Source organism: Rhynchophorus ferrugineus, unplaced genomic scaffold (genome assembly GCF_030347505.1).
Source record: "Rhynchophorus ferrugineus isolate W39M unplaced genomic scaffold, kcgeb_rfMv2 rfM4, whole genome shotgun sequence".
Taxonomy (NCBI): Eukaryota; Metazoa; Arthropoda; class Insecta; order Coleoptera; family Curculionidae; genus Rhynchophorus; species Rhynchophorus ferrugineus.
Window position 1 is genome coordinate 55,896,280 of NW_027472583.1, and position 20,503 is coordinate 55,916,782.

General features: G+C 32.6%; 1 protein-coding gene across 1 annotated transcript in view; it reads left to right on the forward strand.

The window, feature by feature from the left end:
* The first annotated feature begins 4,133 nt into the window (after positions 1-4,133).
* LOC143195904 (uncharacterized) overlaps positions 4,134-20,503 on the forward strand; it is a 32,758-nt gene continuing 16,388 nt past the window's right edge. Inside the window, exon 1 of the mRNA XM_076403418.1 lies at positions 4,134-4,355. The gene's annotated coding sequence lies outside the window, so the exon portion shown is untranslated. The remainder of the gene's footprint in view (positions 4,356-20,503) is intronic.

The following is a 20,503-nucleotide window of genomic DNA, read 5'->3' on the forward strand; positions in this document are numbered from 1 at the left end:
AAAAGTAATAACTAACTTTCACCTAAGGCATCTACTTATTCAGCAACAAACTTATTTTTTATTAATCTCTTAGGGCTTCAACAATCTGCCCTTGGAAAATAAGTATTATTATATGATTTCAGTTATATAATAGAACCATCCCGACATGTAGAAGATCACTTCAGTAAGTGATCTGATGTACAACTTATAATCTAAATCTTATTCTATATACTATTCTAACTTATTTTAAAGTCTATCCTAACTTATTCTAAAAAGTTATTCTAGAGACTATTAAATCTCACTCTATGTGTCTTTTAAGTAGTTCGTATGGTGGTTTGCGTTTGTGCCTGTATACTACACTGTCATCGCGTACATTTAATTGTTTGGCGAGTACATTAGGATGCAGTAATAGACTTTCAGAGTACTTCACACTAACTCTTCGAAATACACTCGTTATAGGTTCTAAGGGTATATCGCGCTGAGTCAGTTTATTGGAGACGTAATATGGGGCATCGACGAGACTCCCAACACTTTATTCTGGAACCTTTATAGGATAGCTATGTTAGATTTGCTAGTTGTACCCCACAGTTCAAAACCATAGGTCCAAATGGGCCTAAGTATTGACTTATACTGCAAAACCTTGTTATCTAAGGATAATTTAGATTTACGCTCTCAGCCAATACATTTGGTTTAGTTTAAGCCCAAGCTATTTACGTTTTGTCACTATATGTTTTTCCATGTTAAACATCAATCAAAATACATACCCAGATATTTAACACCGTCTGCTTGCGGATATTCATGATTATTCAATTTTACTGAGAGACATGTTCTTCTACAAAGGGTGAATGTCACACGGGTAGAGTTTGTCTTATTGGCTTTGATACGCCACATTTTCAACCACAATTTGACTTTGTTAAGATGAAGTTGGAGGTTTCTTGTGACTGATATTGGATTCTCAAGGGATAATAAAACTGTTGGGTCTCCATCATGTGTTGCAACCAATAGTGTTTCTTGAGGTCGGTAGGTCAGCTGTATACAATAGATATAACAATGGGCCAAGATATATGGGCCGAATATATTGGGTGTAGGTCAATGTATTCGTCACCCTGTTTAACAGTAAAATATCTGGCTGTGAGGGGCAATAAACTTAAATAATAATGTTATACTAGCCCGAAAAAAATCTATGATAAGAATAAGCATAATAAGCTTTGCAATAACTATATCTGATGTTATAAAAAAATATTCTACCGCTCGTTAGGTTCTTTTCAATTAGTTTAGCAATTATCATAATAAAAAACACGTTTATTTTCAACCTGATAATTTTCTTAAGAACATGCAAACTGCATGCAATTTTATGCAATAATTAGACCTTAAACTGGCCTAGTTTCTTTGGAAATTGCTCACTGATAAACTAATTCGATAACTACAAAAGCAAATAGTGTATATTATGACTATAAACTGTATTAACCAATATAAGAGAATAGTAAATTTAGAAATTCAGTACAGGTTAAATTTTAAGTATTATATTTTGCTACCTTCTCTCGAATTTCTTTAATATATAGAGGGTACAAATAAAATATCCGTTATGTTTATATTATATAATATATTGTCATTCACTATCTCTACTTTTTCCTATATTTCTAATAATATGTAACTACTACATCGGAAGATTATCACTTTGTTTTTTGAAAATTTCAGTTCAGCGTTTATTTCAATATTTTTAAACTTCCAGGATAATTTCACCATTTTTAATCCCTTAAAACCATTCATAACTTGTTTCATTTAGATTAGAGCTTATTGTATCCATATATGTCTTCTTTTATATATATTTTTATTCTAGTAATCGACACTTATCAACTACAGATTAGTTTCAAAGCATCAACTTAAAATTAAAGGAAACAATGATTCATATTCCACCCAAAACTGTGTGTACGGTGCTTACAAAACTGCTGGGTGCGAGTCCAACATATGAAGATAATATTGTTGCTTGCCACTCATCCTGTTAAAAACCAAGCAACCATATCGGATCTTAAACATTTTGAACATACAAAAAATTAGATTCAGTTTCTTTGAAATATAACTAATTACAACGTGTGATTATAATCTGTAAATTTTAGTCTTTGTGGTCGCAATTATAATATCTAAACCAACAATATTATCACTAACAATAACAAACTATCTTTACTAGAAATATTACATTATTAGCTGCTGTGGAGCGTCATTTGAAGCTCTCGGGCCATTTCTTCCAACATTTTTTGATGTAAACAAAATTAACTCAAATGTAACAATGTAAAATTATATTAATATATTCTCTACTCTCTCCACTCTCTACTAGTTATAATTTAGAACAAATACAGAGAGCACTTTTAGAAGCAGACAAGTGTCAGAGACTATATATATAAGGAATATTATAAATATATTGTCCTGAAGACATCTAACATCAAAAATACAATATTACTAGTTATACCTATCAATTCGTCTTGATTGATATGCATATACCGTTCTACGTACTTAAATATGGAGCGGTAGAGAGAAAAGAAATGGTGAACCATTATCTAAATTATGCCACATAAAACAATTGTTATCTACAATTCATATAGATCATGTCCAATGCCGTGAAATTCACTATAATTATGTATATAACAATAACAATATATTGAAACACTTACATGTATATATAGCATATGATACAAATTAATACTAATTACAAAAAATATAAACTAAAAAAGTCAATAGACATTTTTTGATGTAAATGAAACTAATTCAACTTTTAACAGCAGACAAGTCTAAGGAACCATTTACAAAGACTATATATAGAGAAATGAAAAAATGACAAATATATTATCCTGAAGGCATCTGAAAAACATCAAAAATACAATATTAGCCGGCTTGGTGGCGCAGTGGTAAAGGCGATGGGACAGTCCTCCTACTGTTGCGATAGCCGCGGGTTCGAATCCTGCTGGGGAATGGTCGTAAATTTATGTTGGCGATTGTTTAAAATTTGTGAATGTTCTAGGCAAGAGTGTAAAATCCGAGAAGGAAAATGATCCCAATCACGCCAGTAACCAGGCTGGGTAAGACCGGATGTCTTCTGGGATGATTTCTAAATTTGGGCACTCTCCAGTCGGTAGGCTCAATGCTGAGGACCGTGGTTCGGAGCTCACGTTAAACTTTAGGCCCAGTCCAGATAAACCCATAGTTGGTAAAAGAAAACTTTAAAATATATATAAAAAATACAATATTACTAGTTATACCCAGCGATTTGTCTTGATTGATAAGCACATACCGTTAAAATATGGGATGGTAGAGATAAAAGAAATAAATAATTTTTACTACAATTCATATAGGTCATGTCCAATGTCACGAAACTCGTTATAAGTATTTATATAACAATAACAATATATTGAAGAGCCTATATGTATATATAGCATGTGATACAAATTAATATTACTTAGAGAAAATATAAACTAAAAAAGGTAATAAACATCTTTTGATTTAAATGAAATTAACTCAACTTTTAACAGCAGACAGGTCTCAGAAACCTTCTACAAAAACTATATATAGAGAAATGAAAAAATGACAAATATAACGTGTTCTTTATATATTTTAAAGTCTCCTGTTACCAATGAGGGTTTATCTGGACTGAACCTACAGTATAAGATGGGCTCCGAACCACGGTCCTCGGCATGAAGATTACCGACTGGCGAGTGACCAACTTAGAAATCATCCCAAAACACATCCGGTCTTAACCAGACGGGTTACTGGTGTGACTGGAACCATTTTTCTTTGGATTTTGCACTCTTGTCTATGGACAATCACAAATGGCCAACCAAATCGGCAATATAATGTATTGACGGCATCTAGAAAACGTGAAAAATATAATTTTATTAGTTCTACCCATCGATTCGTCTTGATTGACATTCATACACCGTCCTGGCATACCAATATATGGGACGGTAACGAAAAAAAATTGTGAAGCTTTATCAAAATATCCGCCGTACAGACCCCAAACCCAATAACGTTCGGTTCTAATGAAATTCAACGAGCGTGCCAATACCGCAGCACGACGGTACCCACGGCACATCCATCGAAATCAAGGTGGTGCTGGGTCCCCAGGTACCGCGTTGACCATCTTGCAACGTCGCTGGCTCGTCAGAAACGGAGTTTCTTCGGTGTGGGCCGGTGTATGTCGAGAGTAAAACGAACGAACGGTGAATGTGCGTCGCTCTTTCTCATCCGGAACCAGGAAATTATGTAACGTTTGTTGATGTTTACGTTTTTTTAGTCTTAATCGGTTACCAAGCCGTTAAAGAGTCGAAGGAAGTGGTCAGGTGTGGACACGGTGCGTTGGTTTTCCATCTCATATTTCGATGAAGGTATGTTCAAATACTTTAACATTAATATAAAATAACAATAAACAATAGATATATTTATGAAAAACAACACGAATTTTAAAAACTTATCTAATTTAACATATTTGCACATTGTGTCTAAATATATTTACAAATACAATTCTGTTTAAAAATGAATAAACTTTGGAATAATCTCACTTTTTATTATCAATTTTTCCTAGATTTTTGTTGATTTAAAATATTTTTTGTGTCATATTTGTTCCATTTATATTATTTTATTAACTGTATCTTGATCTCTAGTGTAACAATGTTCGTTTATTAGCACTACTGTTTTTCTATTAAGTGTACCTCACTACACTACACTACACAATACCAAATGGTTTGATTATTTGGAGTCTGTGCCCTATTCTGGTGTTATTCAAGCGTTGGATTACTTAGATATTGACATGAGGATAGTCCCTCCACGTGCCTCCTTGTGATTCTCTTGATTTCCTAACTGATACTGGGTATCTGAAGACCTCGGTTAAGTAATCTATCTACAATATTTCTCAAGACTTTGTTCTGAAAAATTTGTATTGTATATATATTACTACTTTCGGAATATTTGGCACTATTTTTGTACGGTATAGTACCATTTAGGTTCATATATAGTGGCTCAAATATTTAATCCTTTCATAGTCATTTCTTAACGCTTTTTACTGCAATACTGCTCTATATATATCATATAGGCTATCATATATTGTAGCAAACGTAACATAAATACGTCCAATTTTGGTTTATCACTAATAGAGAATACATTATTAATAGATTTTAGATTAAATCAAAATAATGTCTACAATGTTTATTAGTTCTATTTTGTTCGTGAAATCTTAGTACAATCTTAATTTAAAATTAATTTGTTACTACTTTTCCTATATAAATTATAATAACTTATAGCTATAGTTTACATTAAAGGTATACACTTTATATAAGTTCACTACCTGTCCAGCAGTTGTATTGCTTCCACGTTAGTATGATTTAGTAATCTTCTTTCGTATTTCAAGGCGAAATCTTGGATAACTTCGCAAATCCATTTGATTTCCAGGTCATTGTGCAGTTCTACATACTATACATAAAATATTTATGTTCCGTTCATAACGATTATGTGCACAAACACCTGTAAAACTCAAAAATTTACCGAGAATCTCAATCTATCCACCAAGATATTTACAGCTTTTTCAAGACCAACAGAGTTCTCTTGATTAATCCCTAATTGGATTAGTCAATCATTGCTATATCTTATCGCATATATACATATTATACACATATTCACGCGTCTATGCAATCGTTTGCATGTATGACCTTGTATGGATATGTTGAGTTGTTTATTGAACACAACTCATTAAAATACAAGTTACGAAAACATTAAATAGTAAACCGTAAGTGTAAAATAATATATGTTTAGAGAGTGTTGTTTAAATAATATATAAAATAAGCGGATGATAAAAAACTGGTTTCGGTTCTAATAGATGAAGACAGTTCAACGAACGGGGAGAACTTTTAAAAACCTTCAGTAAACTATCGACTATTTGAATTGTAATCAAATATTGATGCCATAAAACTCGAAAAAAAGTAGTAAGTTTTTAGTAACCAGCGATATATTTAAATGGACAAAGAAAATAAAAGTATATGTATAGTAATATCATAAAATCTAAGCTTACATAAAATTATAATAAATTAAGAGCAATAATATTCTTTCAAACGCCATATTAGGCCTCCGCCATAAAAATTTACCACACTACACATTTCAGACTGTTAGTTATTTGGCTAATTATACTTCCATCAACTTAATATAACCTAAACAATTATTCGATGAGACATTTTCAGCCAATTTCGTTTCTTTTGGATCTTTCCCATTGCATGAAGATATCTGGAAATGACCCTTAGAAAGCTGCCTGAAAGCTCTTAGAGATTTTGTGTCGAATTTTCGTCCAATAAATCCTGTAAATAAATAATCAAACTTTTTGGTCGCCTTGTCAGTTTTGGAAATCACTACTTTTAAATCCATCAAATTTTTTGGAACTAAAACTTTTCCTGTCATTGGTATATGAAGGAGAAGCATCACATCAACTGAAAATAATAAAAGTAATGAATGCTGGAAATTAAATTTCGAGCACTCCATTATCAGCTTTTTAACTATTACGTTTTAGCACCTTAGCTTATTTTATGTAGAGAATTGTCAAAACCATGGAATTTAATAATTGCTATAATGATACTTTCCATTTTCGTTGTAGATATTGCTGATCAAAATACATGCAAGTACCTAATATTAATATAGAATTGTTGCAAGCATCCCACGCATAGGAATTCTTAAGTTAGCTCTTGAGTATAGATATTAGATATGATTAGTAGAACCTTAATTTAGAAATTAATTAATTACTACCGTTCTATTGTACTTGCATTAACAGGTTAATTGAAAAGTCCCGGGCCTACCATAGTAAAACATATTTTTTGGCATAATTAGTGTTTTTATTCAACATAATTTTCTCCAAGGGTGATACACTGATTATACCGATTATCCAACTTTTCGAAACTATTTTTGTAGTACGATTTGTCCTTTGCTTCAAAATAGGCCACAGTTTCGGCAAAAACCTTTTCATTCGACGAAAATTTCTTCCCATTGAGCATTCTTTTGAGATCCGAGAACAGGATATAGTCGCTGGAGGTCAGATCTAGAGAATACGGTAGATGAGGATGCAATTTGAAACCCAATTCATGGATTTTTGCCATCGTTTTCACTGACTTGTGACATGGTGCATTGTCTTGGTAAAACAGAACTACTTTTTTCTCCAAATGAGGCCGTTTTTCAGCGATTTCGTCCCTCCGGCGGTCCAATAATGCTATGTAATAGTCGCTGTTGATGGTCCCTCCTTTTTCAAGGTAGTCAATGAAAATTATTCCATGTGCATCCCAAAATACAGACGCCATAACCTTGCTAGCCGACTGTTGCATTTTCCCATGCTTTGGAGCGGGTTCATCGTGTGCAGTCCACTCGGATGACTGTGGATTGGACTTCAGAGTTCAAAAAGCAATATTTTATCAACACGCGAAATTCCTTTTTATATTTTTTTTTCACAATAATAAAAGTTGCTTCACTCAAAATGCTATAATCCACAAACTAATGATCCGACAGCTGTCAAATTTATACACGTATCTGTTGAGGGTTAGGTCTAACTAAAAACATGTGGATTTAATTCTATTAGCGCCATCTATGTGTAGCAGGGGACTTTTAAGTTGACCTGTTAATATACAAACACGACGAGTACCATTAATACATCAATAATAATAATAACTAAACTACTTAAGCTAAAGTTAAGAATACACTCATTCATTAAACAAATTCGTTTGGTTTGGTTCGCTTCTATCTTCTGATTTCCTGCGTATTGTCTAATAGCTGTATTGATTCCATCTTTCTGTGATTTAGCAACCTTATCTCATGTTTTAAAGTAAAATCTTGGATCATTTCGTATACCCATTTGATTTTCGCCCAACCCCAACCCCATATTTGCACCCCATAGGTCCAAATTGACTTTATAATTGACAGGTAAACCAATCTCTGTCTCTCAATTAATGATGCAAAGATATTGGGGACGGAATTATGTGATGAACTCTATTTTAAACTATTTTGATCAAAAAATTGCTACAAATTATTGAATAAAGCTAAATTTTCATATTTTTCTCAACCAATATATTATTATTGTTACCAGATGGTATCGCCGATCAACAACAAATCTATTTAAACCACGTTTCCTTTATAGAATAAACAGAAATTATAAAAATGCAAATCACACAACACCAATATAATTATAACTTCATGGAAATGTATAGAACTGCGTTTACGATGTACGGTCAAATACAAAAAACCACAGGTTTTTCACGGCAGATTTTTTAAATGTGAGATACCAGCAGCAGGAATATGTATGCGTATCGTGATATTCGCGTCAACATTAAAATTAAGCGCTTGTCGTAGAAGCTAAACCTTCAAGGCCACGATGAAAACATTGACCGACAAATAAAAAAAACCGACTACACGGAGAATCATTTCAATAAAATACGTATAAAAGGACGTTTCATGCAATTATCGGTTAAAACACGCTAAGTACGAATGAATGTTTGTTCAACAAAAGTATTCCTTCCGCGAAATCAACATAAGTTTGTTGGGTTGACAGAATGATGCCAATTCCGGAAAATCGTTGTAATTATTTGAAATAGTAAAAAACGCTATTTAACGAGGTATCAGTGGAAATAATGGTTCCGATTTAATGATATATTTGCATATAAATCAGCGCTAGAAAGTTTCTCTAATTAGGTGTCAATGATGAAAATAATTATAACAGCTCGTTAACTAATCAACAAGAAGTTCTTTCTTATTTATTATTACATCATAAAGTTATTTTTGTCAGTTTAACTTCATTTTGTTTATGAATTCAGGTACGATTTTTTATTAAATTTTGTTAATTATTCCCGTTTACATAACAATCAACATACAAAATCATAATAATATTATATGAATACAAACACTATAACAAGATAGACAAATAATAATAAACATATGTTTATGTCATTAAATAATATCATAAGTTAAATCATAAGTCCATCAAATTTCCAGGATTATATTATATTATGATATACTTCTATTGCAATATGTTCCCATAAGCCGGCTTGGTTACCGCACTAAAGGCGACAGGACGGTCCACCTACAGTTGCCATAGTTGCGGATTCGAATCCTGCTGGGACATGGTCGTAAATTTGTGTTTGTGATTGTTTCGTATTTGTGAAACCAAATAAATTGCCAACTATAAAATTCATATATATTAATATAATTAAACCAATCATATCCAAAGTACTTGAGAAGTTATGCTTAAAACGCCTCAAAATAACTATATCAAAAAGCAACTCATTCCGACTTACCAGTTTGAATTTAGAAATAAACATTCGACAATTGATCGAGTACATCGTATTTGAAACAGAAAACAAATTTGTTCAGATATTTCTAGATGTGGTCCAAGTTTTTCATAAAGTATGCCATAAGGATTTCGAATGCATGTTGGTAAAAAAAATACTTAGCAAATAAGGCAGATTCTCAAGCCCTACATTTCCAATAGTTATTTCAGAATAAGATATGATGAACACAATAAAATACTTGGGCAACATACTAGATTCTAAATTCAAGTGGAATATTAAAAACAAACAAGTAAAACTTTGTACGAGTCTTGGAGACGATTGGAATTAACACCCCACAATAAACTAAGTCAGTGTGGAAAGATATACAACTATGCGACTGTACAAAGAAATCCAACGTAAACTTGATCGAAGCTTATTAAAACAAAATGCTTCACAGCATTATCGCCAGTCCGTAAAATATTATAAATGAAGACATCCAGAAAGATTTAAGTGTAACAACGGTCATCAAGGAAACTTAACAATCTGAGAAAAAAAAACACTAGAAGAAATTATATAACTACTCGACAATGAACAATGAACACGAAGATGAAAAGATAAACCTTCTGAACTAGCATAGTTAAATTATGCACGAAAAATGTACCGTGTTTGAGGTTATGTGGACTGCAATCTTAGATCTAGACTTTAAGAACAATATGAAGGAAACTGGTTGTAATATGTGTCATGTGCTTTTTAAATTAAAAGAATTATATAATACGGCTACGGTTAATGGTTATTGGGCGATATTGAATGTTGATTTCCTTGATTTCTTCCAGTCCTGCTACCTCCATTAATTCTGCCTCCGTCAATTCTGAACTATTTACTATTCAAATTCATTCACCGATTTTAACACTGACCGATTCTCACCCTTCGCTTTTATAATTGTTTTAATGAGTTTGCCCTTCTGAAATCTCTCGGTGATATGTTAATTAAAATGGGAACTATTACATTTTTCCATGTTATTTATTAATCCTGTCATCTTGTATGTCATCAATTTTTTACACGTATACCACATTTGGGTACGGTATTCGGCTGTACCACATGTTAACGCTAATGCAGACATCTGTAGTTTTTCAGCGTATACGCTTTAACCTGTTCCAACAAGTTTCTGAATGAAATTAACAGGGGGTCATATTTTGTTCCACTTTTACTCAAATGTTCGTTGAATATTAATGTATAAACCAACATATTTTGATACATATTGTGTTCAAGTTATATTTCTTTAACTTAACCTTAACTTTACATCTGCCTTTTTTTGTTCAATTTTTTTTAATTATTTAATTATTACATTGTTACTAGTCGTTTCCGTCTAACCTACAATTTGTCTTAAATCTAGGTATATAACTAGGAGGACCCATTGGCCCTATCTCAATCTCTGGTGAGATAATGTTTATAAATGTCACTGCTGTATTTTTTTATTATATGCATCTCACTATACAACACTACACAAGATCAGATGGTTTGATTCCTTTGAGTCTGTGTCCTGTTCTGGCGGTACCCAAAGGTTGCAATATTTCAAGATTCTCATGACAATGGAGTCTTTCCTCATGCCCCCTTGCAATTCTCTGGATTTCTTGACTGACTGTGGGTATCTGAAGCTCTCGATGTAGGTAATGAGTCCTATAGTATTTGGGTGCGCTCATAATACCTCTCAGGACTTTGTTCTGAAAAATTTGTAATTTATTTATGTTACTCTTTGCAGAACATCCCCATAATTGAACTCCGTATGTCCATATAGGTTTCAGTATTTGCTTATATAATAGCAATTTATTATGTACTAATAATTGCGATTTTTTTCCAATTAGCCAGTACATTTTCCAATATTTCAATTCCAGTTCTTTTCTTTTCTTTATATGTTCCTTCCAGCGAAGTTTTGCATCGAGATTCATTCCGAGATATCAGCAAAAGTAGCCATCGTAATATTCTCCATTTGTGGTATATCACAATTGTAGAGTAGATACAGCATTGGTGCCAGTACACTTCCTTGTAGTACACCTGTTTTAGCTTCTTTTATTGTAGAGTAAGCTTCTTTTTGTTTGACTCTAAACATTCTGGTTGCAATGTATGATTTTAATAGTTTGGTGTGTTGTTTTGGTAGCATTTTCTATAGTTCATGAACAAGGCCTTCATGCCAAACCTTTTTGTGTTTTGTGTTACATCTAAGAATATAGCTGAGCATATTTTTTTTTACTTTCGTAGGCTTTTTCAATAACATCTGTTATTCTGTGGACCTGATCAATTGTTGAGTGCTTGTTAATAAACCCAAACTGATGTGTTGCTATTAGGTTTTTTCTCTTGATGATCGGTTTTATTCTTTTCAACAGGAGTTTTTCAAAAACCTTAGATATTACTGGCAGCAGTAATATAGATCTATAGACTTTTATTTCGTTTGGTTTTGTTCAAATGAAAAACAAAAAACAATAACTTAATTTTCTAATATTTATAATAAATTTAAGGATATCGCATAAAGTTTCCTGGAAAATAAAATGTTAAATCATACCGAGCTATCAAAGCAAATTCTTATCATTTACAAATAATATGTTCGGGACCAATATTGAAATAATATATTGTTGTTATAAAAGCCAAAACGGAACTAAGTTACTTTTATTAACAACGTTTAACATGGCCTTTATAATATACGAAAATCTGTATAGAAACACTTAAATGGTAAGCGATTTTCCATCCGAAATAATTCACAAAGCATTATGACGGAAAGAATACCGACACTCTTATAAAGACAAGAGAAAATAATTGTATTAACGTTTGTATAAATCCTTTCAAACCGATGCGGATATTAGATTTTCCTATCTATGATTAGTTTTAACATTTTTGACAGTAGTTTTTCAGATAGTTTGGTTACTACTGGTAGCAGAAAAATTGGTCGATAAGATTTTACTTCATTTGTCAAATTTCCAGGTTCATGAATAATAATAACTTCAGCCATTTTCCAAACATCAGAAAAATGTTTTAATCAGAATGCTATATTAATCAAGTTGGTGAGTTTTATAATTACCTTTCTTCGAAGATTTTTCAACACTTGTGTCATACACCGGTACTTTCTTTGTATCTGATAACATACAAAAAAAATAATTTTAATAAATAGAACCGTATAATTAAATAAATAACAATTATTTTTTACATAGTTCAAATGTTTTAAAATCGTCTAACAAGGTTTCTATACCAACTAGTTGTATCTTTAGGCTCCTATTCAAATAAATTTACAATCGCTATGCCATTATAATAAATTAAATAAAATGCGTTTTACTTACCCGAGAGATAGTGTTGCAAAAATAAAAACTAATATGAAAGTAACTTAATACGAGTACGTATCTGGTGAAAATATGACCCTCCGCATATCAGCTCGGATGTCGCACGTTTCCGGCTTTCCATGAAACCTTTTCGAATTATTTACTAATAATATATATTTTTTCTTGCCCGCCATCTGTTTTCGGTCATTGCAAAAACGACCTGCTTAAATTTATTTACTTAATAAACACATGTGGTATGAAGCATTTCAAATTTAACACGTGTAATATGTTCTTCTGTAATTAATTTGAGTTTAAACAGACATTATAAAATGAACTATTACAACAAAAGATGTTTTAATGACCAAAGAGTTTTTAATTACTTTAATGTAAAATCAAACTATCATGTTCTACCACTTTTTACCATCTTTTTGATAACATTATCATCTTCTTGTTGTTGATTCAATAAATTGATAGGTTTTATGAAATGTGGTAAATCCGCTTCTTTACTTTACTTGTATTTACACTTTGGTTATGCAGTGGTCATATTAGAACACATATTTTAGTGATTTAGCAATTTTTCTTCAGCATAAAGAAGGAAATGTTAGTTATATATAACACATGGGTTAAAGAGACCCGGACCTAACACATAAATTGCGCTAGTTTTAGTGCATTCACTTCTTCTCCAGTTAATACTAACCTTCAAAAGACAGCTGTTAAAATTACATAATATTCTACTTATAAGTTTGTAAGTTAGTGGCATAAAAGTGGCACTACTTTTGTTATGAATCAAAAACAATTTCGCGATTTAATTTTATACTGCTTCTTGATGGAAAAAATATCGTTCAAGCCAATCAATGGCTTGAACGGTATTTATTATAGGCAAATATTATAGGGACTCCGCTCTGTCAGAGACAACAATAAAACGTTGGTTTGTTGACCTCGAACGTGGTAGTAGATATACCAATGATACAGAACGCAGCGGCCATTCAAATCAACGAAATCGTTTTGTATGATCGAAAAGTGAAGTTGTGTGAGTAAGGATATCAAACGAACTCGTTGGTTTTGAATAACAAAGTGGGTGCCGCGTTTGGTCACTGTTGACCAAAAACAAGAACGTGCTGATGATTCTCAGCAATGTTTGGCCATGTTTAAAAATAAAAAACCGAAATTTTAACACTTCACTCAGGAATCGAAACGATCGTCATCTGAGCAGACATCAACTGGTGCCAGGCCTATTTTGAGACAAAAGATAAATCGTGCTACAAAAATATATTAACAATTAATACAATAATGTAAAATAGTATTGAGAATAAAAAATGTTAGAGTGGCGATAGAATGATTGTGTGGCTCTTGATGGAGATTTCATTGGTGAATAAAGCCAATTTTGAACAAAATATCTCGTTTTCTTATAGCTCGTATCACAAGTCAGTGAAAACAATGGCAAACATCCATGAATTGGGCTTCGAATTACTTCATCATCCACAGTATCCTCCAGATCTGGCCTTCAACGACTATTTCCTGTTCTCATATCTCAAAAGAATGCTCGCTGGGAAGAACTTTTCGTCGAATGAAGAGGTTATCGCCGCTGACTTGAAGCGAAGGATAAATCATACTACAAAAATGGTATCGAAAAGTTGGAGGGTCGCTATAATCAGTGTATCACCCTTGAAGGGAGTTATGTTGATTAAAAAAAGATCTAATTTTGCCAAAAAAATGTGTTTTACTATGGCAGGCCTGGAACTTTTCAATTCAGTTGTTACGCTAGGTGCAGCATAACACGCCGGCAACATTGTAAACATCACAACTATTGTGTTTAAATGCTAGAAAATTACATCTAACATCGTAACAGTTTCATTCTGTGTTTCATTACATTCAGCTCTTAATATACTTCACCTTGCTAATACTACCATATGCACAGTAAGTTTTAATCATTCAAGTCGTCGATAGTCATACTACGTCCCAAAAAACCCTTGCTTTTAGTCTGACAAGCCATGAAACTGCAATGTTGAAACATCGTGTGGTAGCAAATTTGATGAGATTTATTTTAATTATTAATGACACGTTTCTTCCAATCAGACCATTATTAACATCTGTATAAACTGTATATATAGCTGACTAACTCTAAAGGTTATTAATAACCGTTATTTTATGTATAGAACTGTCAAAATTATCGTAGTTTGTAACAGTTTGGTTAGGTCCTTTGAAGGTTGTTTATTCTTCGCATTTTCAGCAATAGATATCGATGATCAAAATACATGCAAACAGCTAATTATTAATAATTTTTTAATAATATTTTATTTGATATACGGCTTACTTTTTAAAATAATTCAGTAAAATTTAATAAAATCTATCTTTTATATATGGTTTACAAACTGAAAATATGACAAAACTATATCAAGTCTTAATTTCAGTAAATAAAGGCAAATGTTTTAGAGATAAACAATCATGAACATTTCCGTTCATAGATTCAATTAGTCGAATGAGCATTTAAATACTGTTTTTAATAAGACTTGGAAATTAAAATTGCTTCAATTTTTTTCTATTAAATTGTTAAACTTCCACTGATCTATGTGTTTACTTCTATGACATTATTACAAAAATATACGTTACACAACATAACATATAAACATAAAAATTTGTAGCTCTTCAAATATTAAAAAAAAACTTTATCCCATTGAGATTTCGCTATGTAAATAAAACTGTTAGACAGATAATAAACAAGCAGATAATAAAGTGTTCAAATAATCTCTCATAAAGTATATTTGCTCTGAAGTTATATCAGGTATATGACTAACATCGACAAACCAGAGCTACACATTTTTAAAAATATTATAGAAAATTACCAAAATGCTTATTTGTTTTTCATTGTTTCATGTTTTTCTAACCAAGGGAAATATATTGAGGCCAGTCCTTTATCTACTGTACACTCGGGACTTGCATATATTCAACAAAACTGTTGTATTATCAGATAATACTGCAATCCTAGATGGAGGTAACGACACTGAATCAACCAACAAAAAGTTGTAAAAAATTATTGTCGAAATACAATATTGGTGAGAAAACTGGCGTATGTAACTAATATAAATAAATTAGTGCATTTTGATTTAAGAAACAAACAAATCAAACAAAAGCCAGTATATATAAATCAACAAGCGCTCCTGTTTGGGAATAAAGACAAATATCTTGGCATGACTCCCAATATTAAACATGTTAAGAAAAAATATACAACAAAATGTACTGGTTATTGAGAAAATTTTCAGCTTTGCCAGTATATAATAATCCGTTACTTTACCAACAAATCTTGAAACTAGTGTGGATTAACTCTGAGGTTGCACCAGCCAAAGCAGAAGAAATATTGTATGAAGATGAGAGAGTAAGGTACGGCGAGGTATTGTTGATGTTCCAAGTTACATTCGTAGAGACAATGTGTATAAAGACCTGAAGGTAGATCCTGTCGATAATGTTTTCAAGGACTATGCCCAAAGATATGAAGAAAACTAAAGAGAATAAAACCATTTGATCTAGTTCAGTGAAGTTGTCAGTAAAACTCATTGTGCACCACAAGGAATAACTTAGATGTAAAGCCCAGAGTGCTTATCGTTGAATAAGTTTGTAATTTTAAAATCGTAGCAAATTATGATAAAAAATAGCTTATTAGTATTAATTTACCATATCGCTATCATAAATATTAATTAACTTGAATGGATTTTATTTTCAATCATTCAAATTTAAGAATTTACTAACTTTACTTCATAATATTCAAATATTGTTGGAAACGTATTACAGAGAATATACATATCCCAATATACACATGGTGATGATACGGCCTCTTGTCACAGACAGCATTTAAATAGATATATTGAATTATTCGAAAAGGGCAGCGTCCTAACAGACACGTGTGCGTTACGACCTTTCCCATTATTGACACAACGACACAAAAGCCTATACAATCCGGGAACGAACGAGTCGGACTCGTTCTGCGTTTATGATGCGATTTACTGGCGTTCGGTTTCTGTGAACCTCGTCAAGGAAGGTTATGTTAATCATCGCCCATTGTCTGGATCTTATCGGAGATGCGACTGGCTCTATTTTTAAACCATCATTGTTATATTTTTATATCTATTTTGCTATTTATGTAAGGGCATTTTTATTACAATCTAAAGCACAATAGTACCAGACAATAGATGTTTTATGAATATTTATAACATAAAATGTGAAATTGAAAAATCATTTTTTTATACTACTTGGTATATGGTATGACATGAGCATTGTTCATAAGCTAGAGAAAATGTTACCGAAACAACACACTGGACTATTGTAACCCAACGTTAAAACCAGGATGTTTTCCAGAAATCAAGCACTTCATATCTCAATCATTCCACAAACAACAACTCAGCTCAAGTTCTTCTGAAAACGCGCTTGTTCGCGAGCTGGTCGACATGCTGGGAGCTTAGCACCGCGTCACCGCTAAGCTCTCCCCCTTTTCCAGGCTGAAACGACCTCATCCGTCGCTACAGTCATAACTTTTGCCCCCATACAACAGTACCCAGTTGTGTGTTAACTCAGGTTCGCGAATCAATAGAATCGCCGGGCCCTCGTGCCCAATAACGGCTGCCCGATCAGCGGGTGCCATATCCCCAAACTTAATGCAGTAGCAGTAGTGATCCACAGGGGTCAACTGTGAGGCGGTTTCGGTTTAGTGTATTGGTAAGCCCAGAGGCAGTCCCACATAACCCGGTCCAACTTGTCACTCCAGGGCAAGTCTCCGCGACCAGGTATGCGTCATGCATTCCACCGCCTGGCTTTTAGGCCAGAACAAAAAAAAAACAGGATGTTTAATGTGAAACAAGAGGAAAACTACTCTACAATATAATAAGTTAAAGCAGATGTACCACAAGAAAGTGTATTTTCACCAATTCTTTGCCAAGAACCTTGGGGCATATCGAATTTTACATCGTGGTCTACAAAATACCCAGAAATATAATCCCAGATGTTGAACACGGACGGGGTGCCAGCAAAGCCAACTAGTAACAACTAGTAACACGATAACGAATATCTGGCAATCCCTAGACGTTTATCTGGGATATTATTGAAGGGTACTTTCCATCATTCAGTCACTGGCCATCCTTCAGTTCAGACGTGCCACCATCGACTGCTCAAGCCTCGTCTTCAGGTAAACCCAGCGCCGCTTCCTTTTGTCTATTGTTATATCTATATTTTTATAGCATCAATATATAATGGTCCCGCTATATAAACAACCACTGTTTCATTTCGTCCTACTTCCATTCACCGAGCCATAACACAACCCTAAAACACCACAAATAGAAAATATTAAAATGTCTAGATATGCTGACAATACTGGGATTCTTGCTATCGGAAACAATAGCGAAGAATCCGCATGAAACAGGCGAATCACAATATAAATAATTGGTCCTAAACTTGGAAAATAAAAATTAACGAAAATAAATATGTGTATGTGCAGTTCACGTATAATCATACCACACAAACACCAATAACAATAAATAATACTATCATTCCTTATAGCAACAACGCTAAGTATCTCGAAATGAATTTTGATGCAAAACTTCACTGAAAGAAATATGTAAAAAAGAGAAAAAAATGGACTTGAAATAAGGAAAATTTATATTCGTTATTTATAAGCAATTATCAGTACATAATAAATTGCTATTATACAAGCAAGTATTAAAACCTATATGGACATACGGAATTCAATTATGAGGATCTTCCTCGAATAGTAATATAAATACAAGGAAAGAAGAAAGAAAGAAATAAATAGCAAAGTCCTGAGAACTATTGTAGGTGCAAGCAAATACGACAAGACTAATTACTTATACCGGGACTTTCGAATACTGTCAATATCGAAGTATTAGATCTCTTGGATAACACCAGAACTGGATACAAACTCAAAAGAATCAAACAATTTGATCTTGTGTAGTTTACTACACCATTTAGGTGCTTTTAATACGAAAACCGTAGTGTTAGTACATAAACATTATTACACCAAATACTAAAGTAGGACTGATGGGCTCTCCTAAAATATATACCTAGATTTATATTATTCTGAAGACAAAAAAAAACTAGTAACAATGGAACAAATAATTAACTAAAATACACTCTTCCCTAGAGTTTTGAAACTATAGAATGAAACATTTGAATGATTCAATGGTTACTAGTTTCTGTCCTGAGTAGTTCATTCAATGTTTCATTCGTTACTATTTTTAGTGTTCACTACCTTACATTCAACTCAACTGCTTCATTTGAATGAAACATTCGCTACTAGTTTTATACTGGATAGTTTTTGGAGTTGCTATACGCTTCCTGGCGTTTTCCTGACCTCATTTTCAATCGAGGATATTTTCGGCGCGAGATGCTTCACTTATATTTTGGCCATTTCTTCATTAGATCTCAAGCCATATGGCTCTACATTACGAACTATAACATTGAAAGCTCAACATCTGTATCAAGGAATTTGTAGCGCAATATTGAAAACCACGAAAAAAATTCTCATTATTGTACCCACTACAATGTTGAAAAGTAACATTGAAATTATATATTATCCTTGTAGGATACTTGGCAGAAGCTTCTTCGCTACAATTGTTAGAAAACTTATACCTCTATGGTTTTTTCAATGTTTACTATCAACTTTTTTCAACTTTCTTTAAACAATATGTCTGTACAGGGTTTCATCACTTCTCTCATCCTAATCTCCAGAATGAGATGCTATATACTATACCTACTACTTAACTTGCCAAAAAGTAATGAGAATCAAATTAGTAATGAAGAATTTATGTCCAAATATTTTTACTCGGCTTCTCCTACCACACTTAATTCATAGAAAAATACAGCTAAAATCATCTTATGTCGTTGGGAAATGGCAGCGAAGATGAACATGTATAAAACACTTGAATTGGAAGCCCAAACTGAATACTTTTACCTTCTTGTTTCCTTTAATAAGTATATTTAATTTTTTTTAGTGGTCAAAATAACTGATCAAAACTTTAACGGTCTTTTACAAGAACTATATTTACTAAAACGTTAGGAATTATCTAGCTCCAATCTTTTTTTTTTGAAAGCGCTCTAAAGCATAAGCATAATAAAACCATTCTGGACGCATGAGAGATTTTTCAATTATTCAGAATTCACAGGGAAAGATTTCTATGCAACATTTTTTTAACCACGCAAAATTCTCAGAGGGTTTGCAGATTTACTGAAAGGGTTGATTTTTTTCTGGTGTTGCATACACAGCATAAATGTGAAACATAATGTCTCTAAGTTGGAACTAAACGGTAATATTTTGGAATTGGGGTATCTTCCTAGCTCTCATTAAATTAACATAAAACAATATAATAAGTAGTAATGCGACAAAATACAGAACTATATACGGCTGCAGCAGAGCATGGACCTGAACAGCTTTTTCAGCAATTTTCTGTATGGGATTTAGTTGGTTAATTGACTTATAACCTATTCATTTTTCTTTTAGTTGAGTGGTAGGAAGATTTACTTTTTTGAAGAAACTCAAAGGGGTCGAATCGTCGAAAATCTTTTCGCGATTGTTGGCTATCAACTACTGTTTATCCCACTCCATTCCACTACTTCCTTCTGCATTCTTCATTCTGCACTACTTCAAGGAAATAATTACTGTACGTGACAAAACTTCGTACCTAGAAATAGGTTTTAAATAAAATTCATTAATAAAATGTTTTATGACTTATTTACAATACCTGACCCAATGTGAATTTTAAATAAAGCTGTACCAAACATATAGTCAAATATTTCTTCGATTTATTTAACAGTTAGATTGACACTCATGAGATAACATAATACTAGAACTGTGAATATAAATATTTTTCAATAGATCAAAATTGGTATCGGAAACTATTGAATGAAAATAGTCAAAGCAGTAAATAGTTACAAAACTAGTCT